General features: G+C 42.6%; 1 pseudogene; it reads right to left on the reverse strand.

Annotated features, from left to right (window-relative positions):
* Window positions 1-3,197: 3,197 nt before the first annotated feature.
* The window catches only part of LOC116559700, a 13,647-nt pseudogene continuing 6,734 nt past the window's right edge, over window positions 3,198-10,110 (reverse strand).

A 10,110-nucleotide genomic window follows, 5' to 3' on the forward strand; every position in this document is an offset into this window, starting at 1 on the left:
TGGCATTTCTTTGGTTTGGCTGGAGCTGTTTTTCTCTAGATTGATCGCACTATAATTTGGGCATTAGCCCTAGGGCACCAAGACGATATTTGTGCCATTTTGAAGGGAATTTAATTTAATTCCACTGAATGTGTTAAATGTATATGATTGGTATTCAATACATTTGATATTCAGCAACCTAGGACAAGACATGAAAATGTAAAATGTACATGTCTCTTTTTTTTTTTTTTTAGGAAAAAAAATCAGTGATTAAGAATGTTTTTAGTGGCTGGTTGTGGTGGCTCATGCCTGTAACCCCAGAACTTTGGGAGGCCAAGGCTGGTGGGATTATCTGTGTTCCAGCATTCGAGACCAGACTGGTCAACATGGTGAAACCTCGTGTCTATCAAAAATGCAAAAATTAGCCAGGTGTGGTGGCAGGCGTCTGTAATCCGAGCTACTTAGAAGGCTGAGACAAGAGAATCACTTGAACCCAGGAGATGGAGGTTGCAGTGAGCTGAGATCACACCATAACAATCCAGCCTGGGCAGCAGAGTGAGACTCCATCTCAAGAAAAAAAAATAATAATAAAATAAAATGTTTTTAGTAAGCAGCCACATGTATTCACATAAGATGATGCCTTGGAGAGGGAAAATAATCTGTCTTCTGTTTTGTTTTTTTTTTTCTGTAAATTCATAGAGCTAGAGCCTGTCAACTCTAGAGGATCACTCAGATTTGGAATATTTTTGACAAGAATATTTCTCTTTCTTTCTTTCTTTCTTTCTGAGAAGGAATCTTGCTCTGTCACCTAGGTTGGAATGCAGTGGTGCAATCTCAGCTCACTGCAATCTCCGCCTCATGGGTTCAAGTGATCCTTCTGCCTCAGCCTCCCAAGTAGCTGGGATTATAGGTACCTGCACCATGCCTGGCTAGTTTTTGTAATTTTGGTAGAGAAGGAGTTTCACCATGTTTGCCAGGCTGGTCTCGAACTCCTCAGGCGATCTGCCCACTTTGGCCTCCCAAAGTGTTGGGATTACAGGCGTGAGCCGCCATGCCCGGCCAAAAATATTCCTGTAGGTGGTGGTAAGTATACGTTCAACAAGTCATAGAACGCTTGGCTGTTCTCTCTTTTGTTATGTCAGCAGTCACTGATATTTTCTACATCTCTTAGTTTATTAGAATTTATGAAATATTGATATTTTAATTTTTTCTTTATTTCTTTATTAACTGGCATATTTTGAGAGAGAAACTTCCCCTTCCCAACTATTTGGTTACCCTGAGATATAGTTTATATGGAAAAATCAGGATAAATGTTTACTTGGGGTGCTAAAAACGGATGGGTGTTTTTTCAAACTAACAAGATGTTATTAAGTTTGATTCAGACAGTCAAAGGTATTTTAAGAAATTTAAAAATATTAAAATAATGGTAAGAAAAGCCATTTTACACTAACCCAGATGTTTACTTTTTTGGGTGCCCCTAACTTCTTACACCTTAGGGCTCCCCCCGGAATCATTTGACTCCAGCCTTTGGAATTTCTTGTGATGCAGGTGCTTGCAATGAATTATTTAAGCTTTTGTCTCTTTGAACATGCCTTTATTTTATCATAATTTCTGAAGGATCATCTAATGGGATATAAAATTCTATGTAGTTTTTTTTTTGTTTTTTGTTTTTTTTTTTTACTTTTTTATTTATTTCTGAGATGGAGGCTCATTCTGTTGCTCAGGCTGGAGTATGGTGGTGCGATCTTAGCTCACTGCAACCTCTGCCTCCTGGGTTCAAACGATTCTCCTCCCTCAGTCTCCCGAGTAGCTGGGATGACAGGCACATGCCACCACACCCGGCTAATTTTTGTTTTCTTACCAGAGACAGAGCTTTGCCATGTTGACCAGGCTGGTCTTGAACTCCTGAGCTCAGGTGATTCACCTGCCTCAGCCTCCCAAAGGTGTGAGCCACTGTACCCAGCCTAGTATTTTTTATTTCAACACTTTAATAATGTCATTCGGTTGCCTTTTGTCCTTCATTTTTTTTTCTTTTTCTGATGATAAGTCAAGCATCATTTGTTTCATTGGTTCCTGCATATAATGTCATTTTTTTCTGACTACTTTAAAACTTATTTTCATTTTTGGTTTTTAGTTATTTGACTACAGTATGCCTAGCTGTTTTTATTTGTAAATTATTTTTATTAACTTGCTGAGGGCTGCTAGTATTCCTGTATTTATTCTGCCTGAGGTTGAAATATTTAATCAGTTTTGGAAAATTATTGGTCGTCATGTCTTTAAATAGTTCTAGTGTCTTCATTTCATCTCTTTTCCTCTTCTTTTGAGACTCCAATAACACATGTGTTTGATATTGTCCCTCAGGTCTTGGATGCTCTATTCTACTTTCCCCCATTCTTTTTGTATTTCCTTTGATATAGTTTCTTTTCTTTGAGGAAACAATTTCCTTAATTTTATCAGAATCCAAAATATAACAAGAAAAATACCCCAAAACACATGGAGTCAGAAGATGAGACACACTCCTCCCCACTGCCTCCATGCTTAGAGTGGGGACAAACAGGATGAGACAGCTGTGGGAGACCTGAACCTCAGTCTGCAGGCTCCAGGCCTGTGCAGGAGGAGGGTAGTGGGAAGGCAGAGCTCATCCCCCAGTCAGGGTAAACAGCTGAGGGAAGACCCCCTTGAAAGACTCTGCCTCCTCACCAACATTCCTGCCCAGGGACAGGGAGCCCATGACAGCAAGGGGGCTCTGGGGCCATGGCCACGTTTTATGATTGAGAAGCAGCTGGAGGCAAAAGAGACACATGATGATCTTGGTAGAATCAGCTGGGTCAGGGACCTGGGAGGGCTCCATGGACCAAACCCTGTGGTCACAGGAGGGGACCCAAAGCAGGGCTAGTGAGTGAGGTCCTGAGTGAGTCGGTCAGCAGCTGGGGCCCTTTCTCCAGCTGCCTATACCCTCTCCCATACTGCTGCCAGGGAGGCCCACCTCCAGGGAAATGGGGTAAGAAAGCAGCGCACCCTTGCTGCAGAGAGAGCTGGGTGGTTGAGGCCAGTAAGGAAGGGTGGGTCAGGCCTTGCCACCTGCCCCGGAGGTCTGTGGGAAGAACACAGGTCAGGAAAGGTGGGGACAAGGGCTCAACAGGCTCAGATCCAAGGTGGTGCCAAGATCCCAGCTTGCTTGCTGGGTCACCATGGGCTGGGGAACTGAGCTGGAGACTAGCAACTCTAGTTAGACAGGAGGCAGCAGCTTTGCAAGAAATTCCTTCACAGCTGCCAGGTCCTGAGGACAAGAGCTGCGCATGACACCAGGATATGTCTTGAACTGGACCCTGGCAGATAGGACAACAGAATGGAGCTTCTCTGCCATCAGGACCCCAAATGATATGGACACTATGGGGTCCAGCTTCCCATGGCACTAAGTGATTGTCAGGTCCTAGACACTGCTGTTGACTGCCTGGGGGAAGACCTAGTGCAGAGGCAGCCAGCAGCTCAATGCTACAATGCCAGCCAGTGGGCCAGGTGGAGGGGCAGAGCCCTGCCTTGTGAAAAGCTACCCAGGACAATTTGATTGGCAGGGACCACATTCTTCATCTAGTGTTCAGTCAAGGCCTTGACTTGGGGGAGGAGGAGTGACTGGATGTGGGGAAGCTGCCAAGGGGCCCAGGAAGGGAGCCAGGCAGAGGCACTGCCCAGTGCTTTCCTGGGGGGACAGGGAAGGGAGGAGGCTGAAGAGAGGCTGGGACCTTAATTTCTCTTCTGCCTAAATGATGCCAGCCTTGTCCTCTGAGGCACCTGGACCCAGCCCCATCAGGTCAAACAAGGAGGGCATCACCATCTTCATGTTCAGTGTCACAGAGATCCTAGGCACACGGGACAGATTTGGATGTAATTGACCGGCAGCTGAATGGTGAAGAGGGCTCAGCCCAGCTGTGCCTTTAGGAAGGATGGGAGAAGAGGCATCAATGGAGGAAGAGAGTGGTATGGTTTCTTTAGACTTGAATTCAGGCTTATAATTTATTTCCTCTGCAGTCTCCAATCTGTTGTTAAGCTTGTTTTGTGAATTCTTCATTTCTGGTATAATTTTTACTTTCAGCATTTCCATTTGTTTCTTTTTATAGTTTCCATCTCTTTGCTGAAATCCCCACGTGCTTATATGTCCTGTCCACATTATCTATCAAAAGCTTTAACATGTTTATTTAAAAGTTCCTGTCTGATCATTCCTTCCTCTGGATCTGTTTCTGATGATTGTTTTTTCACTTAACCTCTCATAGATCACATTTTCTTGTTGCTTCATGTGACTTACAATTTTTGATTGTATGGTAGTCATTTTCCTTAAATAACAGTAGAGATTGAGATAAAGAACATTTACTCCTTCTTCTTTCAGGCTCTGAGTAGGGCACACTCATTTGTCATTGATTTGGGTTTGGGCTCTGCTGCCACTTTAGTTTGATTCCATTCTTCACCGGCTTCAAATGTTTTGAGGGTAGAATCAGGACTTCCTTTTCAGTAAGAATTAGAGACTGAACACTGGTGAAATCCCAAGGATCTCCTTTTCCTTTACAGATGAACTGTCTGAATTTTGAGGCTTGGGGGATCTTTCTTTGCTTTACAGCCTGGCTCCCTGCTTTCGGGGTCTTTGGGAAGTTCTCGTTGCTTTCCAGTTTTGCCTGTGGGGCTCTGTGCCTGGAGATATCTGGTCTGCTACCTCACTCACAGTCTTTGGAAGGCTGCTGCAATAAACTCAAGAAGGCTGGGTTGCCTCAGAGAGATTTCTTGAGGTGTTCTGCCCCACCCTACTCTGTGGAAGTCTCCCTAGCACTCAGTATGGGCCCATGTGCCTCAGATGTTTATTAACATAGAACACACACTTTCCCCCAGTGTACTGTCTTCACTTAATATATCCTACAGATCACTCTACATCCAGATACTTCTCAGTACTTTGTATGACTGCACAGTATCTCATTGTATGGCTCTAACATATGTTGTTCAGTCATCACTTTTTATGGAAAGTTTGATGTTCTCAGTCATTTATTATCATCATAGTGTTGCAATGAATAGCCTTTCATATTTTTTCCAGTCAATCTTTGAGATAGAGCCCTAGAGGTCAATTGCTTGGTCAGACAGTGAGTGAATTTGTAGTTCTGGATTTGTGTAAGTGGAGGGAAAGAAGATGCTCTAGGCAAGGGGAATGGAGTAAACAAAGGCATCGAGGTGGAAACAGAGCAATTTGATCGGGGCATTGAGAGACAACTGGTCTGGTTAATATGAGGTATACAGATGGCAGGAAGCTGGGTGTTGGCATCAGTACCCATGATACTGATTGTTGCTGTGTGCAGGTGGGCTCGACTGCTAAGGCAACATCTTTATACTTCTGTCCTGTTGGTACTGGGCAAACATGGCCTAATTTTGACCAAGAAAATGGCATACTCCAAATGACAGTTTAGAGAGGTGAATATTGCCAAGTTGTGCATGATAGCTGGAGAACTGTCATGAGCCATGGAAAGTAACTAAGTGATTAATGGGATATTCCAGGTGTGAAATGTTCAGAGCTACTAATGGGACAAACAGTGAAAATGGTCCCAAATCTCTGAGGAATTCTTCCCCTCTCTGTGCTGTTTATACTCATACTTCTTTCTCCTAGAAGCTTCTGGCACTTATGTGCACATTTTTTTCCTTCATAAGCGATTGTGTGTGACTTATGAAGGAAGAAAGAGCAATACGTCATATGTTACCATAGGGAGAAATGTCACTCAGAGGTAATTGAAATATGAATGTAGAATTCAATATAGTATATGGCTCTCATTGGTATGAAGAGAAGAAGGAATTCTTCCTAGAAATCAACTTCCATTAGGAGGACTTTATTCGTTAAGGTTAAAGTGATCTTTAACTTTTGGAGGGGAGTTACAGATGTGTATCAGTAATGACAAATGAGGATGTGCTATAGGAACAAATAGCTAAGATCTCCTTGGAATAAAACATCAAAGCTTTATTTTTTCCTCACACTACATGTCCATTTTGGGCTGGCAGGAGAGACCAGCTGATTGCAGACCGTCAGGGGCTGAGCTAATGAAGCTGCTGCCATTTTGACCGTTGCCAACCATGACACCAGAGGGAAAGGAAATGTGGTAAGTTTTGTCTCTTAAAGCTTCTGTCCAAAAGTGCCCCAAGTCACTTTTCACATTTCAGTACCCCAAGTCACATGGAGGTATTTATTCTAGAGGTGGGAGAGTGCCATCATCTTATGGGACAGGAAGAAAGAAAAGCAAAAGATGTGTGATCATGCTGATAACTTGCACAGAATTACTCTAATAATCTTATGAAAACTGTGGGCTCTCTCTCCCACAATATGCACAGATGTACACATTGCTGATACAATTTCATTTCAATTTCAAGTGGTTCACAAGCATCCTGAAGCCCATATACTGATACTGTAGAGATTCAACTACAGGGTGAGAACTGTAGTTCCAAATTATATACTCATTGCTGATTTCTCTACCAATATTTACCTATGAGTTTTCTCGCTCTCTTGCTCTCTTAAAAGCAATCTCAGTTCTTTTCACTTACTATGTAAAGTACTGTAAGAATCTAAACAGTATTAGACTGTGGGAATGTATTCTAGACCAGCATAATCTAGCACAGTAAGTGAAACTGTCACTTGACAATACTATCACTTCTTAGCGATGTGATTAGTCAAATTGTCAATGAGAGTGGGCAAATTACTTAACATTCTGCATCTCAATTTTGTCTCCTCTAAAATAGAGATTCTAGAACCTTCTTCACAGGGTTGTTGAACATTTAAAGGGATGGATATTTATGGGTTAGGACCAATATGTACTTTATCCCTATAACTTTGCAAAGTTGGGTGGCATTGTGTAGGTATGGGGTGGAAAAAAGTGGCGATACCCATGTAAGCTTAAAGAGTCATTAGAAGAAGGTGGTCTTGTGTAATACCACAGGAAGACACAGGCTGTGCCCCTCCTGCTGATTTATGGCCAAGTTGCAGGAGCAAACAAATGAGACCATTGAAAACTGAAAGAAATCATAAGCCTAGTATGGATCGCTGCCAAGTGATTACTTCAGAAAATAAGTGCTTTAAATTCAGACAAGGAGAAGATTGCTATTAGCAGGAGGGATCATGGGAAGACTGTGGAAAAGGTGAGGTTTGAACTTGAAGGACTGAATTTGGGTTGGTGGTATAGAGGAGGCAGCCATTTTGCTCAGAGGGAATGATGGAACAAAGCACAGGAATTAAATGAGATGATGCATGTGAACATAAATGGGCTTGTTGAGCTTCTGGGAAATGTCCCACAGGGTTGTAATGACCAGGCTCAGGGCAGAAGTTGGGGAGTAGGGGCTTAGGCACTGGGGCACTTGGAAGGGGCTTGGTGTGGGAGAAGATGAGATCTCACGGGGGGAATAGGCTGGGGCTAGTCCTGAGCAATTCTGAAGTTTCAGCCCAATCAAGCTGCCACCTCCTATTATTGATTAGCACCACTGTCCCTCAGGAAGCCAGAGTTCCTACAAGTTCTCCCACTTCTTCTAGGAAAACCTAAGTAGTGTCTGAAATCCACCATTCCAGGGGTATTTGCATTCTAGTAGGGAGCAAAATCATAAGCTAAAGTCACATGATGAACGAGTGAAGTGCTTTTTTTTCCCCCATTTATTTATTTTATTGCATTTTAGGTTTTGGGGTACATGTGAAGAACATGCAAAATTGTTGCATAGGTACACACGTGACAATGTGATTTGCTGCCTTCCTCCCCATCACCTACATCTGGCATTTCTCCCCTTGCTATCTCTCACCAGCTCCCCACCCCCCACCATCCCTCCCCTATTTCCCCCCAACTGACCCCAGTGTGTAGTGCTACCCTCCCTGTGTCCATGTGTTCTCATTGTTCAACACCCGCCTATGAGTGAGAACATGTGGTATTTGATCTTCTGCTCTTCTGTCAGTTTGCTGAGAACGATGGTTTCCAGGTTCATCCATGTCCCTACAAAGGACCCAAACTCATCGTTTTTGATGGCTGCATAATATTCCATGGTGTATATGTGCCACATTTTCCCTATCCAGTCTATCGTCGATGGGCATTTGGGTTGGTTCCAGGTCTTTGCTATTGTAAACAGAGCTGCAATGAACATTCGTGTGCACGTGTCCTTATAGTAGAACGATTTGTAATCCTTTGGATATATACCCAGTAATGGGATTGCTGGGTCAAATGGAATTTCTATTTCTAGGTCCTTGAGGAATCGCCACACTGTCTTCCACAATGGTTGAACTAATTTACACTCCCACCAACAGTGCAAAAGTGTTCCTATTTCTCCACATCCTCTCCAGCATCTGTCTCCAGATTTTTTAATGATCGCCATTCTAACTGGCGTGAGATGGTATCTCAATGTTGTTTTGATTTGCATTTCTCTGATGACCAGTGATGATGAGCATTTTTTCATATGTTTGTTTGTCTCATGTATGTCTTCTTTTGTAAAGTGTCTGTTCATATCCTTTGCCCACTTTTGAATGGGCTTGTTAGTTTTTTTCTTGTAAATCTGTTTTAGTTCTTTGTAAATTCTGGATATCAGCCCTTTGTCAGATGGGTAAACTGCAAAAATTTTTTCCCATTCTGTTGGTTGCTGATTCACTCTAATGACTGTTTCTTTTGCCGTGCAGAAGCTGTGGAGTTTGATTAGGTCCCATTTGTCTATTTTGGCTTTTGTTGCCAATGCTTTTGGTGTTTTGATCATGAAGTCCTTGCCTACACCTATGTCCTGAATGGTTTTGCCTAGATTTTCTTCTAGGGTTTTTATGGTGTTAGGTCTTATGTTTAAGTCTTTAATCCATCTGGAGTTAATTTTAGTGTAAGGTGTCAGGAAGGGGTCCAGTTTCTGCTTTCTGCACATGGCTAGCCAGCTTTCCCAACACCATTTATTGAACAGGGAATCCTCTCCCCATTGCTTGTTTTTGTCAGGTTTATCAAAGATCAGATGGTTGTAGATGTGTGGCATTACTTCGGAGGCCTCTGTTCTGTTCCATTGGTCTATATCTCTGTTTTGGTACCAGTACCATGCTGTGTTGATTACTGTAGCCTTGTAGTATAGCTTGAAGTCCGGTAGTGTGATGCCTCCCGCTTTGTTCTTTTTGCTTAGAATTGACTTGGCTATGCGGGCTCTCTTTTGGTTCCATATGAAGTTTAAGGTGATTTTTTCCAGTTCTGCGAAGAAGGTCATTGGTAGCTTGATGGGGATAGCATTGAATCTGTAAATTACTTTGGGCAGTATGGCCATTTTCACGATATTGATTCTTCCTAACCATGAATATGGAATATTTCTCAATCTGTTTGTGTCCTCTCTTATTTCGTTGAGCAGTGGCTTGTAGTTCTCCTTGAAGAGGTCTTTTACGTTCCTTGTTAGTTGTATTCCTAGGTATTTTATTCTCTTTGTGGCAATTGTGAATGGAAGCTTGTTCTTGATTTGGCTCTCTTTAAGTCTGTTATTGGTGTATAGGAATACATGTGATTTTTGCACATTGATTTTGTATCCTGAGACTTTGCTGAACTTGCTTATCAGTTTCAGGAGATTTGGGGCTGAGACGATGGGGTCTTCTAGATATACAATCATGTTGTCTGCAAATAGAGACAATTTGACTTCCTCCTTTCCTATTTTAATGCCCTTTATTTCTTTTTCTTGCCTGATTGCTCTGGCTAGAACTTCTAATACTATATTGAATAGCAGTGGTGAGAGAGGGCATCCTTGTCCAGTGCCACATGAGTGAAGTGCTTTAAGTGGTGATAGGAGTTTGTTTAGGTGGCCTTCCAAAGCCATGCACCTTGTTTGCAGCTGCCCTTACCAAAGCTGCCCCACACTTCATTGACACTCTGACAGGCTCACTCCTTGAATCAAATGCTTGCCATTTCTGCCCCGATAACTGTCATTATAAACAGGAGGCTCAGAAAACAATACTGAGCTGAGTGTTCATCCCTAGCTTTGAAGCGCCAGCTCAGTGTTAATATCTTCCTTAGTTTACCTAAAGTGATTATTAAAAAAATTATTCTTATTATTTTTTAGAGATAGGGTCTTGCTCTGTCACTGAGGCTGGAGTCCAGGCACATGATCATAGCCAACTATAGCTCCTGGACT

The sequence above is a fragment of the Sapajus apella genome, unplaced genomic scaffold (genome assembly GCF_009761245.1).
Source record: "Sapajus apella isolate SASKATOON/1434 unplaced genomic scaffold, GSC_monkey_1.0 scaffold24, whole genome shotgun sequence".
Classification (NCBI taxonomy): Eukaryota; Metazoa; Chordata; class Mammalia; order Primates; family Cebidae; genus Sapajus; species Sapajus apella.